An 18,192-nucleotide genomic window follows, 5' to 3' on the forward strand; every position below is an offset into this window, starting at 1 on the left:
TTGGAAATTCTGAAGTAGTTTGAAGGTCATCACAAATTTCTTAGCTCCTAGGAGGTCTAATAAATGTGAACTGCTAAGTTTATATTTTTTACTCTTCAAAGTATAATGAATAACAAGTACTAGAAATGAACATTGTTAATTTCCAGAATTCTGTTAGAACCCTCTTGAACAATATAATAATGTTAAATGTAGCAGGAATTACCTAAATGCTTTTGAATTATGTTAATGTGCAATTCAATTTTTTTTTTTGTTTGACCCAGTTTATTAAAACAGCATAAAATTTTAGGATTACACTCAAAATATAATTTTGAATAAAAATATGTATGTACATATACAAATTTAATACTTTATTTAAACCTTTATTTTTATTATTATTTTAGAGAATTTATTTATTTATTTCAGAGAGAGAGGGAGAGAGAAAACATGGCAGGGCAGGGGCAGAGGAAGAAGCAGGCTTCTTGCTGAGCAGGGAGCCTGATACAGGGCTTGATCCCAGGACCCTGGGATCATGACCTGAGCTGAAGGCAGATGCTTAACTGACTGAGCCACTCAGGCACCCCTATGCAAATCTTCAAAATATATTCATTAAATTTGTACTCTATATATTTAAATTTATATAAATATTAAATATATATTTAAATATGGATACCAGTATCCAAATTTTTGACTGCCTTGCTTTTAGGTCATGTTAAGGAAATACAAAGAGAAAGACTGTCAAATCACATCCACAAATTTGGGACCATATCCACTATCAAAATTTACTAGGGGTATCTGGGTGGCTCAGTGGGTTAAGGTACAACTTTTTTTTTAAGATTTTATTTGTTAGAGAGAGAGAGAGCACAAGCAGGGGGAGCAGCAGGCAGAGGGAGAAGCAGTCTTCTAGCTGAGCAAGGGGCCCAATGCAGGACTTGATCCCAGGAAGCCAGGATCATGACCTGACCAAAGGTAGACGCTTAACCAACTGAGCCACCCAGGTATCCCACGTCTAACTCTTGATTTTGGCTCAGGTCATGATCTCAGGTTCATGAGATTGAGCCCTGCGTGGATCTCCATGCTTAGCATGGAGTTTGCTTCAGATTCTCTTCCTCTGCCTCTGCCCCTCCCCCTGCTCATGCTCTCTCTCTCTCTTTCTCTCAAATGAATAAATAAATCTTTAAAAAAATTACTAAAAATTTCAAGGATGTAGAAAGGCATGTGATATAGGAGACATTAAGACGTTTTGGACTACTACTGCATAAAATACTTTTTTTTTTCTTGGCCACATTAGAATTCATTTTGGTCCTGATTTAACTCAAAATGTGTAGGTATATAAGTGAGAACATCATTATACAAAAATGAACTGTTTAAACCATGAAGTATCTAAATTTTATGCTAGAATAATTACATAGCCTACACAATATTTTCCAGGAAGCCATGACTCTAAAGTCATAGATTCTAGTTTGTGCGATATGAGCAAAACTAAACAGACCAGACTCATCCTGCTAAAAGCATTCCATAGTTAAGGACCATTGACGCATTTGCCAAGAGGTCTGTCATAGCATGTTTATGAGAGGTTTTGACTTAATCATGCCTCTTCTTTCTCTGGGCATCCCCTGCAGGACAGAAGGGATTTCAGACCAGTTGTTAAATCCTTTCCCTTCCAACTGTGAAGAAGAAAAAAGACTTTCTCAACCATAATCATATATTTATATAAATAAGATTCTTTAGTAACTTGCTCAATAATATGTTAATTGAGTTTTTGAAAAACTTTTTTTTCAAGTCTCTTAAAACGGTGACCAAAATTAATATGAGCCAGCACAATGATTAATTTCTTGACTTCCGTTTCAGAGGGTTGGACTAACTTACCTTTAAAACCCAAATGATTTGGGGGTGGGTCTTGCACCATTACCTCAAGCAGTCGTAGGTTCTGTTTCTTCAAATAAATTCTGGGACATACTCCTAGAGGATTATATTGATCATGTTCTCTAGGGGAATGGTTAATTGCCAGTAAGGGTATAAGGTGAGTGACAAACTGTAGCACATTCTGTTGCTGCTGATACTATAGTTAATATTATATCCCTCCTCTATTATCCATCTGAATGCTAAGCACTTGGAGCTAGCATGCACCCCTGCAGGTCTCAGTAGGTAATTGTCGGGGGATCCCAAACTGTAATGCTTGATGTGAGCCCCTATCCTCCCTGATTTGCTAAACCCTGGTTGCTGTGCTTACGTATATGCTCCAAGATTAGGCAATAGAGTAAATGTGGTATCAAAGTGGTTCACCAAGGTGCCAAACAAATTTAACAACTTAGACAATTCAGATGATATGGGCAAATTCCTAGGGAAAAATAAATTACCAAAGTGAATCAAGAGGAAATAGAAAATCTGGATTTATATAAACAAGTAAGTAGAATTGCTATTTAGATGATATGGACAAATTCCTAGGGAAAAATAAATTACCAAAGTGAATCAAGAGGAAATAGAAAATCTGGATTTGTATAAACAAGTAAGTAGAATTGCTATTTAAAAGACCCCCTTGCCATCCAACACACACACAAAGAAGCCCAAGACCAGATGGATTAAATGGGGAATTCTATCAAGTAAGTAAGAACTAATATCAGTCCTTCACAAACTTTCATACAAAACAGAAGTGAGAGTACCTCTTCTCATTCTGTGAAGCCAATATTACTCTGATATTAAGGCCAGACTGACATTGCAAGAAAAAAATTATAATGAAAAACCTTCATGAACATATATGCAAAAATACTTTTAAAAATAGAAAACCGATTGTACTAACATAAAAATTATTATACAATATAACCAAGTGGGGATTATCCTAGTAATTCAAGGTTGCTTTGACATATGAAAATTAATTAATGTCAACACCATATTAATAGAATAGATGATTCAAAACATATGTTCATCTTAATAGCTAAAGAAAAAGCATTTGACAAAGTCCAAAACCTCTTTTGATAAAACCTCTCAACATACTATGAGTAGAAGGAAACTTCTCAACCTGGTAAAGGCACCAGAAAAAGCCCAAAGCTGACATCATACTTAATAGTGAAAGACCAAATGGTTTCTCTGTAAGATTGGGAAGAAATGCAAGGACACTTGCTTTCATCACTTCTACTCATAACTGTACTGGGATTTCTAGAAATAAAAAGAATCTAGATTGGAAAAGAAGGAGTAAAACTGATTGTATTTGAGATGACTAAATGTCCTATGGGAAAATCCATGGAACAGACAGACTGAGAGAAAGAGACAGACAGACAAACACACATGCCTATTATAACTAATAAATACGATTAGCCATGACATAGGATACAAGATAAGTATAAAAAAGTAAACATATTTTCTATATACTAGAATCAAAAATCACCTGGAAGTGAAATTAAAAAACAATTATATTAACAATAGCAAGGAAAAACAAAAGATACTTAGGAATAACTTTAAGAAGAATTACAGATTGTTGGTGAGGGAAATTTAAAAGTAAATTTAGAAACATACCATGATCATGGATTAGAACAACTCCCTATTATCAAGAAGATGATTCTCTCCAAATTATAATTTAAATCAATATCAAAATTTCAGTAGGTTTCTTTTTTTGTCAAAATGCAAGCTGTGATGTTATAATTTATATTGAAATGCAAGGATTTAAAATTACTAAACAATTTGGGGGAAAATTGTATGATTTACACATCAGATTTTAAAATTTATTATAAAGACACTTCAAAAGCATTATGCTATGTAAAAAAGTCAGATGTGCATGTCCATTTATTTTATGGTCCTATTTATATGAATTGTCTAAAAAAAGCAAGTTTATAGAATTAAAAAATAGAGCATCAGTTGCCCAAAGCTGAGAATGGTTGAAGAGATTAAGTGCAAAGAAGCAAGATCATGAGAGAACTTTTTGGGCTGATGAAAATATTCTAAAACTGGATTGTGGTGAAGGTTGTACACAGATCTGTACATTTACTAAAATATATTTAACTGTGCAGTTACAGTGGGTGAATTTTGTGATATATAAAATATACCTCGGAAAGACTTGGAAAAAATAGGTACATTATAAACATTTAAACTCTATCTTTCCATATATAGCAAATATCTGTTTACCTATATATATTTAAATTCTCAGGTAATAAAAAGTAAGATTTGTTAGAATAATAAAGATAAAGATAATAAATATGCCATTATTTGAGAAGTGAGAACTACAGTGACCATGTTATTTTACGAATTCCTAGGACAGCACCAGGGAAGCTTACAGAAAAAAATTGATTAGCTAAGGGCTCCAAAATCTCCACACAAGATGTGGTCAAGGAGCCCGACATTTTGCACAATGACCTCTAAGTACAATGAGGCTAGTATAGATATAAATAGGACCTCAAATGTGTACCATAGAGTAGGAATGTAAGAATGTATTTAATAACAATAACACTTTGAAATGTCTATTACATTATTCAACATTTTATTCATCACATTAAAAACAAATTACCTCCTACGTTGCAAGCTTAGTGTTAGCCTTCGTATATACAAGCATGCAAGCAAACAACAGAACAAAATTACTCTTCTAAGTTATTCACAATCCTGGGTGAAAACAATTATGAAGACAAAAGTTCCAATATAAAATGTGCCAGTGGTTTTTAAAGTGTATTATATGTAAGACATGAAACTTGTCTAAGATTTTATAAAGAGCATGTATAAATGTAAAACTTCAAGGAACTCAGTTTTTAAATCCTTAAATTCCATAATACTTTATCTTTTCTAGAATTGATCTTCCTGATAATACACTTAAAATGAAGATGTAGAGATACAAGCTTTGTGCTCACCTTCCCTTTCAAAATTCCTCACACTTTCAAAAGTGAAACCTTTTTTTTTCATAACAACCTGACTATGGTGCATAACTCCCAAGCATAACGACCTCATGGGCACCATACAAAAGAACAATTAGAAATATCTTCATCTAGAGAGGCAAACCATAAGTTGCTGAACTCTAGGAAACAAACCGAGGGTTGCTGGAGGGGAGGTGGATGGGGGGAAGGGATAGTTGAGTGGTGGGCATTGAGAAGGGCCTTTGATGTAATGAGCACTGGGTGTTTTTTGCAACTGATGAATCACTAAATTCTACCTCTGAAACTAACAAAAAAATAAAGAAATATCTTCATCTAATGTAAATCTAAGGGAATGATATAACCAAGAATTGAATAATAGGTTCTATATTATGTTGAATAAAATATGTGTCACCTGATAGATCATTAACTTTTAAAGGTAGAGTACTGTAATTTAGTGACATGTAACTCAATAGTTAAAAAAAAGGGTGAATTTTAATAACAAAAAAATCCATTCTCATCTGCTTATAGATGAACACTTGAATCTACAAAAGCAATAAGAGAAAATGAGTGTAGGCCATTCTAGAAATAAATGATTTTGATTGTGAACATGTGAATCAATGGAAAACACAAATTCACAAATTGCCATGTCTCTCATTTTAGATTTTCATGATTGTTATTTAACAATTTTAAATACATTTATATTGTTTTGATCAAGTTTGTACTAAGGATAGTATGATAAGTAAAACATATAAATGTTCAATAGAGTATATATTCGATGAAAATTTTTAAATTATGCAACTTTGTGCTTCAAACAAATATGACAGGTTGACTACTGAACTCTGTTTTTAAAAATATATTACATAAAAAATCACACAGAAATTTGGAATATGTACATATACAAGAATGAAAAGGAATTATGTGAGTATTTTGATTATTAAAGAAGTTATTCACAAAACTTTTAATTAGATTGTGCCTATTATATATTTGAAATATATATTCTATTGAATATTTTAAAAGTCTTTTAAAAATCTATATTTTTCTTAATATTGATCGTAATATTATTCTATTAATAAATCAACATTTTCCTTTTAAGCACATAATGTTTTTAATTATCAACATAAAATGGTGAGCAGATACATGGTTTAAAAAATATTGGAGATGTGCTTTATCTAGGATGATTAAACAAAATTGATGTTTACTGAGTATAATCTATTTCATGGAAATGCGGCAAAGAAGCTTGGGGAGGCTTATTTTGAAGTCTGTGAAAGAATAAGGAAGTCACTAGAATGATATATAAACTGGAGGTGGAAGGAAGAAAATTAATTCCAAGAACCTTAGCAGGTGCTATTATATGGACAATTAAAAAGCTTATTGTTTCCAGTAGCTTCTATGATTAGAACTGGAAATGCATGTGACTGAACAGTTTTTCTTTTTTTTTAAAAAATGTATATATAGACCCACATCTTATATATAAACCCAAGAATATCTGTTTATAAAATAATTCACTAATTGTCCTTACAACAAAATTTTAAAAGCAAACTTCTTGACCACAGTTGAAAGCAAAACTCTATTACAGGCTACTAAGTAAAAATTTTAAATTTATCCCTCTGTTGCTCACAGGATAAACCATACATTGTTATTTATCTCATTTACTGAAAATATCCATATTGTGCATTTATTTTAATTTTATATAGAGAAGGGCTACGTTGTATTTTAAGTGAACATCATGATGTTATGTATAGTGCCATAGCTGCAAGTGGTCGATATCACTGTTAGTGGCTTCAGTGAAATGATCATAAAAATAAAACCCTATATATTAAAAAGCAACAACATAACTAGAACAGATAGTAACGTGATGTTAAATTAGTGACATGTAATGATGGAGAAAACATCAGAAAAAGTGATGGTGATGAAAACATCATTTTTTTTTTGCAATTTTAAATGAAATAAAAGAGATCTTGCCCACTTGTTGGTTTGAAAAGTATACAGTGTGTCTGTATTCTTTCAGTTCATTGGAGAAATAGTTCCGTATTCTGAATAGTTTAACATGAATTCTAGATATATCATTTCTTAAAATACACTAATTGGACTTCTTCTCTATTTAATATTTGACAGGCTCACTGATGAGTAAGATTTTTATTAAAAAAAATCCATGTGGATATAGTATGAATCAATTCTCATACAGATTTCAGGTTTAGTTAGACATGGGAAGATTGGCTTCATCAAGAAAGATGTGAGACATATGTCGAAAACCAAGAGAGCGAAGGCAGATTGCTAAGCCACTCCTAGCAAAAGCAGCAATTAGTCAAAAGCTAGCCAAGTTTAATACAATCAGACAAACTCAACCAAACTAAAATTGGGCAAGATTAAGGTTCATTGGCAGTGGGCAACATGGGAGTTTTCTTTCCTTTTTTGTTTTGGTTATTTTCCAAATGATTCTATTTCCTCACTGTGAGCAAATGAAGTCAAGAAGAATAAAAACATTTCCGGTTGGGTTGTTTAGGCACATTGTTACAGTACAAGTCCTTGATCTGTAGAAGAGTGAAATAAGTGGAAAGTTGAGGGGAAGGAATTATAGGCAAAAGGAAGATAAACAATGGAATGAGAGGGCAACTCAAAATGCATAAATAATCAAAATAAATTCAGAGCAATGTGCAAGCGTGAATGAATGTGTGCACCTAGGATGAGGATTGGTGCTAGGTAGCATAGGAATTTACATTTTAACCAACATTGTGTGGACTCAATTATATGAAGTCATTGCGGCCTAACTTTTAAGTAGGCAGTTTCTAGGTCTTTGTGTACCTTCATTTTCCTGAGAATATTTCCTAATCCTCCTCATCCAAATGTCTCCACTTACAAAATTCTCAATTTTGTTAAAACATCTGAGAGATGCACAAGTCTGCTTTAGAGTTTTCCAAATATTTATTCATTATCTTTAAACTGAGCCTAACTTTTTAAAGTTGTTTCCAGAAGTAAATAGGCATGGTAGAGAAATATCCAAATCTATATAGAATGGCATTCAAATTATTTTGTGGTTTTATAAACATACTTTCACATCATATGCAAAAAATACAAGAAGTCAGTGTCTAAGTCTACACAAATTCAGCATCTAACAAAATCAGCATTATCACCAATAAAGAGTATCTGTTATTGTATTGTCTGTTTTTTTAAAAAAGATTTATTTACTTATTTTAGAGAGAGAGAGAATGCAGGGGAGAGGGACAGAGGAAAAGGGAGAGAGAGAATCTCAAGTAGACTCTCCACTGAGCTCAAAGCCCCATGAGGGGCTCAATCTCATGATCCTGAGATCATGACCCTGAGATCATGACCTGAGCTGAAGTCAAGAGTCAGAGGCTTAACGGACTCTGCCACCCAGATGCCCCACATTGTCTGATATTTAATGAGGCATTTTACTTCTACAAACAACTGGATCAGCTAGCTAACATAATAAGCAAAGTAATTACATTGCAAGTGACAAATATTTATTATCTAAAACATTGTTTTATTCAAACTGGTGACCCTGAGGTGAAAATCCTGTGTATTATATTACTAATCACAAGAATTTTCTTGTTTTTCTCAATCTTTATTTTTAACAAGTGCCATCAGATAATATAAATTTATCCTAAAGCTATATAATATTACCACTATAGCTTTTCTATGTTAATATAAATGAAACATGGCAGATGTTATATTATTAAGGTTTATATTGCATATACTCTTTCACTTGTCCATCTTAGAAAGGTTCACTCGGTACTCTATGAGGCAAGCGATTCTGCCTGTCAGCTTACCTCAAAGATCTAGGAATAATGAACACATCAGATGCTGACCTTAAGCAATATTCCTTCTGATTTGTTCCCTTTCATAGCACACTTGGGTTATGCCCCATTACATCCCATGCATTGTTTCATCTCAAGAGTTTCTCAAACAATGGAGAGGTGGGGGAGAGGAAGAAATAGGAAAAAAAGATGGATTTTCTAGTTACAGAAAAATTGTTTTCAAGAAGGACCAAATGAAAAGCAGAATCTGTAGCTACTCTTTGAATAAGAGGCAGATCCCATAGGTTTTCCCAGATTTCTGTGATCATAGTATTTATTTACTCTGCTCCTATCTAAACTAATTCTGAAGATAACAAAAGCTGGTGGCCCAGATTAATACCCTTTTTTGGCTTTAAATATTTATATCTGTTGTTGCTTTTCCTTACTGGAAAAGTCAGCCTTACTAAAAAATACACCATATAAAAATGATTTTTAGAATTATTAAATTCAGTGGCACTTTCTGCATCAGTTTTTTGAAAATGGTATTAAAGTCTTTAAGTACAAGTGTATCTTTGTCATAGTATATGTATTTACTGTTGTTTAGAAGTTAAAATATTCTGTCTTTTGCTTCTTGTTATCCTTTCTGTTTCCATTATGCATGTGTTTTCTGTGCCTTTTTGTTTATTCCTATGATTCATGTTTGCCTTCCAGGAGTGAAGTGTATTAGAGGATAATTAAATTAGATGATCCAACTCCTAAGTAGCATAAATGAGAAAAAAGAATATGGTGGCATCAATGAGGTTTTTTGCCTTATGGCTTTCTCTCTCAATTCTTCATGTAAATTCCTTACCTGCTTCCACTCTTCAGGAAGACCCACCATACTTAATTGAGTGTTAGTCCCAGCGAGCAAGACACACCTTAGCTCATAAAAAGCAATGTATTATTTTAAAGCACTATATCTTGCCGACACTATTATTATAATTCACAACTTGGTTGTTTTGGACCATTTGTCTTGACTTGTTAACCAGGTATATAAACTTTATTTAGCTTTTTACCTTTGAGTATTGATTTAATGATTCTTATTTTTTTAATTCCCTAAATATGTCATATTAAGGATATATATTATAACCATGAAACTAAGTAGGATAAGTTCTCATAAAACATATCGCAAGTGAAATCAAAAGTAGATCCCAACTCTGCTTTATAGAAAAGATAGATCCGTAAAGTGGAAAAGCAATCAATATGAAAGTCATTGAAAAAAATAATGAAAAATAATATATTGGGTATCTTCTGTTAGAATGACATAGTTATGACATTATTATTTAAAAGGAAAATAACAACTTCCTTTTTTTCATGAAACTAGTCCCAAACTGAAATATAAATATGGCAATGCTATTTAAAAATAAAGAGAGAGAAGTAAGTAGTGGGAAGATAGGAAAATTTGATCCAAGCCATAGGACAAGATTGGAGGTTTAACATATGTTTGACTGCAGTCCCAGGAGGGGTAAAGAGAAAGAACAGGGCCCAGGAAATTGTGAAGAGATAATAGCTAAGAATTTACTAAGACTAGTGAAAGACAATGACAGATCCATGATGTGTGTGGAAGCCCAAGCATGATAATTAAAAAGAAAAGCACAACTAGGCATGTAAAGAAGAAACATAAAGAAGAAATCTTAAAGGAAGACAGAGAAAAAAGTAATATATTCATGTCATATTTTATAAAATGGATTATGCACAGATAGTAAAAGTTTCTCCATTTAAGTTCATGCTAGATCTTCCTATGATTTGATTAACATCAAGAATGTGGAAGCATATCCATCATTGTTTGCTACCAGCGATAGAGAAAAATATGTGGAGCTATCAGAAAATGATGCTATTAGACGCTAACAATTTCTGTGAAAGAAAAATAATCTCTCTCATGCTGGGAGAGGTATATCATCCCATATATCAAACATGTTATGAATATACATGGGATACAGGAATAATATCCCTCTTATTAATCAATATTGGAGGCTGGAAATAGCCTCTGCCTAAAGTATCCTGTGCAATTCTACTCTCAAAAAGCTAAAGAAACGAAAGTGACACTTTGTGGCATGTGTATCTCTTGCTGGTTGTGAGTCCATGGCAGATATTTACTTTTTCCTTCACTAAGAGCTGCTGTGTCTGCCTCTGTTCATTTTTGAAATAAATCACTGGATTTTGCCATGTTTAAACATCATACATTGAGGAAATAATTAGATATGATTGCACATCCTGCCAAGAAAAACAAAACCCTGATAAATGTTTCTTCAACTATTAAATGAACAAATAAGATTGAGTCCCTATTATCTATACAGAAAAAATTACAAATTGTAGGACATGGCCACTGATATCAGCAAAATACTACTTCAGGTCAATTCCTCTTATCATTTGACTAGGTTATTGCAATAGCTATTTAACTATTCTCTCTGTACCCATTATTGCTTCTTCTGATCTCTACCAAAATAACTTTTCAAAATTAATTTTGGCTTATGGCATGAAAACTTAATGGTTTTAATCTGTTCTTTTAATCAGTGCCACTTGGCTCACCTCCTTGTGGGGAGGAACTTTGGTAGTTAACATGACAGCGAAATCAAACACTTCATCTACTTCTGCCTAAGCCAACTGGCCATTTTCAGTCCAAATTTGTTTAATGCATGCATTGTGCCACACACCCTATGATCCATTCAAATACAAGTATTTCAATCTAAATTTAAAACATCAGATACTGAAATCTCCACCCTTTCCTGAAGGGACACATCAATCTGTAGACCTCTATTGCATTGTTTGGTACAGGACATTCTCTGTACTAATTTGTGGTGGATATAAAACAATTAGAGAAACAGCTTACATTTGTATTTATTTTCTATTCCATACCTCTTTGTCCTGTGTTTCTTCTCTTTAAAATCCATTTTTAGGGGCGCCTGGGTGGCACAACAGTTAAGCGTCTGCCTTCGGCTCAGGGCGTGATCCCGGCGTTATGGGATCGAGCCCCACATCAGGCTCCTCCGCTATGAGCCTGCTTCTTCCTCTCCCACTCCCCCTGCCTGTGTTCCCTCTCTCGCTGGCTGTCTCTATCTCTGTCTAATAAATAAATAAAATCTTTAAAAATAAATAAATAAATAAAATCCATTTCTAAAAAAAAAAAAGCAAACTGTTGAAGTGTGGAAATTTTTGTTTTTAAATGTGAGCCATGTCTTGCCAACCTTTCTACTCTTTTCTTTTCCCTTTCTTTTCTTTTTTTTTTTTTTTTTAAAGATTTTATTTACTTATTCGACAGAGATAGAGACAACCAGAGAGAGAGGGAACACAAGCAGGGGGAGTGGGAGAGGAAGAAGCAGGCCCACAGCGGAGGAGCCCGATGTGGGGCTAGATCCCAGATCCCCGGAATCAGGCCCTGAGCCGAAGGCAGACGCCCAACCGCTCTGCCACCCAGGCGTCCCTCCTTTTCCCTTTCTGTATTGTAATGCATTTTGACAAAGTTGTGTTTACTGAACCATTGGTCTGTTGGTGGAAGAAAGATAGAATGGTTCGACATCGTTTGTTTGTGTTATAATGGTAATATTTCCCTGAGGGTATGTATTAACATTGAGACTCTGGCCCTGGAGTATCTGCTGTAAAGATGGGTACTGATTGATGGCCGTTCAAAAATGGTCTTTTCAAATGGGGATTAAATGCAGTTGATAAGCCCCAGATTTGGACGAGAGCAGAAAGCACAGCCAAGCTAGTTACTACTGCAAATGTTACAACACCTTGATTTTCATTATTTATTGGCAGAAAACAAAAACAACCCCCCCCCCAAACCTATTCCTATTTACCTGGAATTTTTTTTTTTTAATTTTACCAGCACTTTATTAGTTTTAAGATTTATTTATTTATTTGAGAGAGAGAGAGAGCGAGCACTCACAAGCAGGGATGGGGCAGAAAGAGAGAGAGAGAATCCCAAGCAGGCTCCAAGCTACCAGCCCAAGGCCACGCTAAGATCATGACCTGAGCCAAAATCAAAAGTCCTCTACGCAACCAACTGAGCCACCCAGATACCCCGTACCAGCACTTTATAAATTCAAATTAATAATATGAAAGCGATGATATTTTCTTTAAAAATCAAAGGAGAGAGAGCACCCAAGGGCATTTGGAAAGAAAACTGTAAAGTGTTTCGATGAAAATAACCAAATCTATTATAATGCATTCTCTTCAAGTAGCCAGGGGAAAGGGGGAAAAATAGGTAGTAGGTAGTTTTGCATACTAATCATGATTATACCTCCCATGATTATAATGTCAATATGCACATCATATTTATGAAGACTCTGTTAACAGCTTACATGAAATTGTTACACTAGGATAGGATGATAGAACAGAGGTTAGAAACTACCACCTGTTGACAAATTTGGAAAATATTGCATGATACGTGCTACCATGAAAGTAACGCTCATTGGATTTGATAACCACGATGTCTAGTGTTTAACATATTTCAAACTCTTGCTAAATGTAGTTAAATGCTGTCAAAGTGGATCCGCTCTCAGGTTTTATTTTAATTTTTTTAATGTGGACCATTAGGGACTGGAGAAGAGGTCCGAAACGTGGGACTATATCAGCGTGGAAGTACACTGTCAGTGTTTTATAAGAGAAAACCTGCGAAAATAGAAACGGGAAAACCTGCGAGAATAGAAAAGGGAAAACCTGCGAGAATAGAAACGGGAAAACCTGCGAGATGAGAAAAGGGCGGAGCGTCACTTGGCGGGCGAGGAAGTAGAGCCGGCTGCTGGGAGAAAGGCGGTGGCGTGGAACCTGTCGGGGTTGGAGCCCTGAGGAGAGAGGATGGCAGGGGGCACCAGCGGCGGGGACGGGGGCAGCTCGCACTTCGTGTGTCCGCCTGTCTTCCAGGTGAAGCCGGCCTCTTTCCAGCTCTGTGCCTCTCTGGCATCCAGGTTTCTTCTCCTTTTATACTTCCATGCCCAGCTGCTTTGAGGCTCCAGGTCCTTCAGGACTCACAGCTGTTGCTGTTCTTTCACTACTTGCCTGGGCGCCCATCGGCGTCTTCCTGCCAAGGCATTTGATGTCGACATTCACTTTTTTTTTTTTTTTTTTTAAGAAACTGGATTTACTCCCTTAGTGGTTGGAAAGCTTAACTGGTACAGAAAAAAAAAAAAAAAAAAAGTTTAGTCCCGTGGAAGGGAAAGAAACCTAGTGCTACCCAAGAGAACTGGTGGCTCGCCTGGGAGAGAGCTTGGATGTAGTGAGGAAGAAGAGCATGTGCCCTGGAGCCCGACCCAGCAGTGCAGGTAAGACGAGGTTTGCCATCTTCTCAGTGTCTGGCTCAGGCGTGAAACCGAATTCCTATTTACTTAGCTCTGGGGAGGGGGTACTGGCATTATGTGGGCCAATTTTTTTTTTTTTTTAATTTTTATTTTTGTATTTTGATCTTTACAACCCAGTGAAATAGGATACTAGGATTATTGTCCCTGTTTGTAGAAGCAGCAGCTGAGGTTCAGAAGTTAAGACTCTTTATCTGAAAGGCTCTTTAACGGGTTCAAGATTACACAGCAAGTATAGGGACAAGCCTGGGTTTGAATCCAGTTCTGTTTACTTATCTATTCAGTATTCATTTATCCTTGCAAGCATGTGTTCATTCAGTATGTGTTCCTTCCACATCTTCCATATGCCATGCCCTCTACTCAGACAGTGGTGACAGCTGTGAACTAGGCAGATAGGGACTTGCCCTGGTGAATCTCCTAGTAGCATTGAGACCCATCTTGTCACCCTTATCAGACAGTGAGGACAGAGGGCAGATGCTGTGGCAGCAATGACATAGCAAAAAAATGAAAGTACTTTCATTAAAAAATCAGGAGTGGATGATAAAGTGTGCAGAAACTGAAAATTTACAAACTATTTAAATCTTGTAATTGCTAACTGTTCAGAAACGACACACATGGATCATGGGTGGTGGTGAACAGCAGAAAGGGATTATGAATGAACCTGCATTGTTCCAGCTGCCTGCGATGCTACCTATTTCTGTAGAAGGCCTGACTGACTGAATATTGAGCCAGGCTAATGCTGGCAGCCTATATAAGAACACGATCATTAATAACTTAAACACAGTGATTCTTCATTGCTTTCAATGCAAAATCTTGAATCCTTAAAATTGATAAACATATTTGATCTTTAGCTTTCTTTTTTGGTCTCAACTTTAATTGAACTCTACCTTGAACTCCACGCTTTTATCAGTAAAGCGCTATTTGCAATTTACTGGGAGTATCCAACTTCCTCTTACTTAGTGGCTTGTGCATAGACTTTTTTTCCTATGAGACCTGTCCTCTAGCTTGCCCAGAGGTTGGTTATGTCCTTCAAATATCCTCCCATGGAAATCAATTTTATGTGTATTGCAGCATTAGATTAAAATTACCTGTTTGTTGTATATCTCCTCCATAAGACTAAGTTTATGATGAAAGGGATCTTTATTCTATCCATTTTTTCCCCGTCATTTTGTATGGTTCTGGCGTATTCTAAGCACTTGGATGTTTATGAAATGGAGGAAGACTAGGTAGACAGGCAGTAGTAAAATGTAGATCTCCCAAGAGGTTTTTTGACTGCACACTGTATTAAAAATATTGAAGTGGTAACAGGAAATTAACATGAGTGGGACAAGTGGAATGAGGGAGCACAGCATCATAAGATATTGAAAATAGAAGAGACTTTCTTTTTGAATGCTTGCCCTTGAAAAAAGATTCAAGATGTATTAATATAAAGAGGACTGTAGCAATATAGTATTTCTGCTAGAAGACAGTTTTCAATATTGGACTAAGGCATCATTTGTTGAGCGATTAGTGATTAAGTTCCGATCTGGAATGTGACAGGAATGGATAGCACCGAGTTTCTGGCTTCAACAGAGGAAAGTATCCTGCTTTATCCAACACCCTCCACCCGCATCCCCGTTTTGTGTTCTCAGCTTCCACAAGTTTTTGGACATAAACTCTCTAACAATAGGAACTTAGTAACACATTTGTCACTGGATTCTGCATATTTAACATTTGTCCCATTAGCTATCTCATATGTTTGGTGTTCAATATATTAATATTTTTTCAACATTTTAGACGTGATAAAACTATCAAATACATTAGGACATTTTCTTACATGTTTTCAAAAACAAAATAAAGCAAAACGAGACAAAACAACTAACCAACCAAACAAATGAAAAAGCTCTTTATTGGAGTGTTAGAGGAGTCAGAGATATGGTATATGACTGCAAAACTGACATTAGTAAATACAGAATGCCAGGGGATCATATAGCAATAGTATTTGTAAGAGTTGAAATTAAACACAAACTACAAAATTACATATAGACAAAACTTCAGCCTCATTTTCTCTTTCTTCTACCAAAAAGTAAGTGGAGTATGATGGGAAAACTCTCCTAAGGACAAATCAAAGAATATATTTTTAAATGTGTAGTTTAATAAGATATAATTAAAGGTATAATTAAAAGTTATAATTCAAGTTGTTTTAATATTTGTTTTTTGAAGTGTCATTAATATGACAGATTATAGAAAAGACAGAAAAGAATAAGTTAAGAATATTAAATCCTTAGAACATACAATTTAATCCAGTTTTGGGATAACTTTCTTGTCCACCACAGAGGATGTGAAGTAAATAATTCCAGGTTAGAAAAATCTTTCTCTGTCTGATATATATTTTTATCAATCTTATCATTCTCCTAATGTGTGTTTTTTATAGAGCTATCCTAAGTCTAGCACTGGTTACAGTGCCCATATTTAGGCACATGAGATAATTGGTTCAGTTCTTAATCATGTTTTAAATGAGGCAGTATTATATGGCACAAACATGTGGGGGGAAGGTATGTGAAAAATACAGAGAAAGGTCTGGAAACCATGTCTGTTAAGGCATGCTAGTTTAACTTGGTATGACAATACACATAGAAAGGAAAATTGGTATCTTCCAATCACGGAAGTTCTGTGTGATGGAACAAGGAATAAATTGTTACATGTAGTTCCAAAATTGCAAGTCAGGGTCAGTTCCTTCTTAAATATAAGGACGAATTCTTTAATAATTGATGCTATAGATTAGCTCAGTAGCTAAAGTTGTGGTCTCTGGAAATAAACCACCTGGGTTTAAATCCAACCATGCTACTTTATTAGCTGTAGAACAGGCAAGTGTTTTCATACCTTCCCGTAAATAAAATTAGTAATGATGACATAGTACCAAATCAAAGAGTTGGCATTTGGACAAATGAGAATATTTATAAAACATTTACAACATTTAGAACTGTTAAACATTATTGTAACTGAACTGATAACTTTATAAGGTTCTGTGTTACTATAAGACGAAATATATAGATATGGTATAGAGGAAATCACAATTATAGTTAAGAAAATTGAACCGTGTGACCTCAAAATAATCATAATTCAAAGAATCTAGTATTCTCTGGGCAAATCTTCTGAATGAAAAAAGTATTGCCTTTGGTTTGAATAGTAAATATAAAATAAAGTTGGCTAGATAATAGTTTTAAGGTAGACATAATTCAAGAAGTTTCCAGTTTAGTGTCTAGTTTAGGACAGATAGTAGTGGGTTTTGCTAAATTGTCTTAAACATAAGCGTGAGGGGAAAACCCCACAATGTCCCTTATAAATAGATCCTTAATAAATACTTATTTAATATCGTAAGATAAACTGGAAGAGTCACAGCATTGAAGTCAACTCTTGTTATCTCCAGTGGTGTAATATCTGTTATTTTTGTTTCTCTCTGAATCCCGAAACAATAGGCCAATACAGCTTGCAGTTAGGATTTACACATTTTATACTGAAGTCAGTGTGAAGCTCAATAGCCTTATTGAGAGAAAACAACCAGAAATAAATTGTTACAAAACCTATTTCCCCAAAGAAAAGCTATCAAGTTACTGTGTAGCAAAGCAAACTCAAAATGCCAAAGCAAAGCTGTATCCTCATTGTAAGTTAAGTTTGCTGTTTCTGTAAGCTGTTTATCTATTCACCTTATAGAAAGCTTGCAAGCTAATACTTGATCCCAATCCACTTTGTTTTTATCTGCGAAAATGAAATTCCACTTTATTCTTAGTTCCATTTTTAAATTCACTATTCAGACTTTTTTTTTTTTTATTAATTTGGAAGTTCTGTCCAAGAACGAGAGGGTGGGAAAGACTATTAAAACACACACACACACACACACACACACACACGAAAGTGTGTAGCAAATGCTCTGTGTAATTCTGGTAATTCGGTGAGGTAAGATTTAGATGAAAAATGGAATTCTTCAGTTCGTAAACATATTTTACCAAGTGCCATGTTTTAGTTCAATCAAACTGATGAAGAGTGGGAACATTTTAGATTGACAAATAATTATCAGACATTTGGATATCTAGACAAAACAAAGTGAATGGTGATCTCTTTTTTTACCCATTTGTTAGACTCACTGAGGTCTTGTAGAACTAATTACATTATTCAGTGCACAATCTTTGGAAGAATACTCACACACAAGCACTTGAGAAGCAACATATAAGGTAAATTTGGTCAGGCTCTTCTTATGAGGGAAAGAATAAGCAGAATTATTGATTCATGTCCAGTGGTCTTACCTTTGCAGAG

Source organism: Ursus maritimus, unplaced genomic scaffold (assembly GCF_017311325.1).
Source record: "Ursus maritimus isolate PB19 unplaced genomic scaffold, ASM1731132v1 scaffold_9, whole genome shotgun sequence".
Taxonomy (NCBI): domain Eukaryota; kingdom Metazoa; phylum Chordata; class Mammalia; order Carnivora; family Ursidae; genus Ursus; species Ursus maritimus.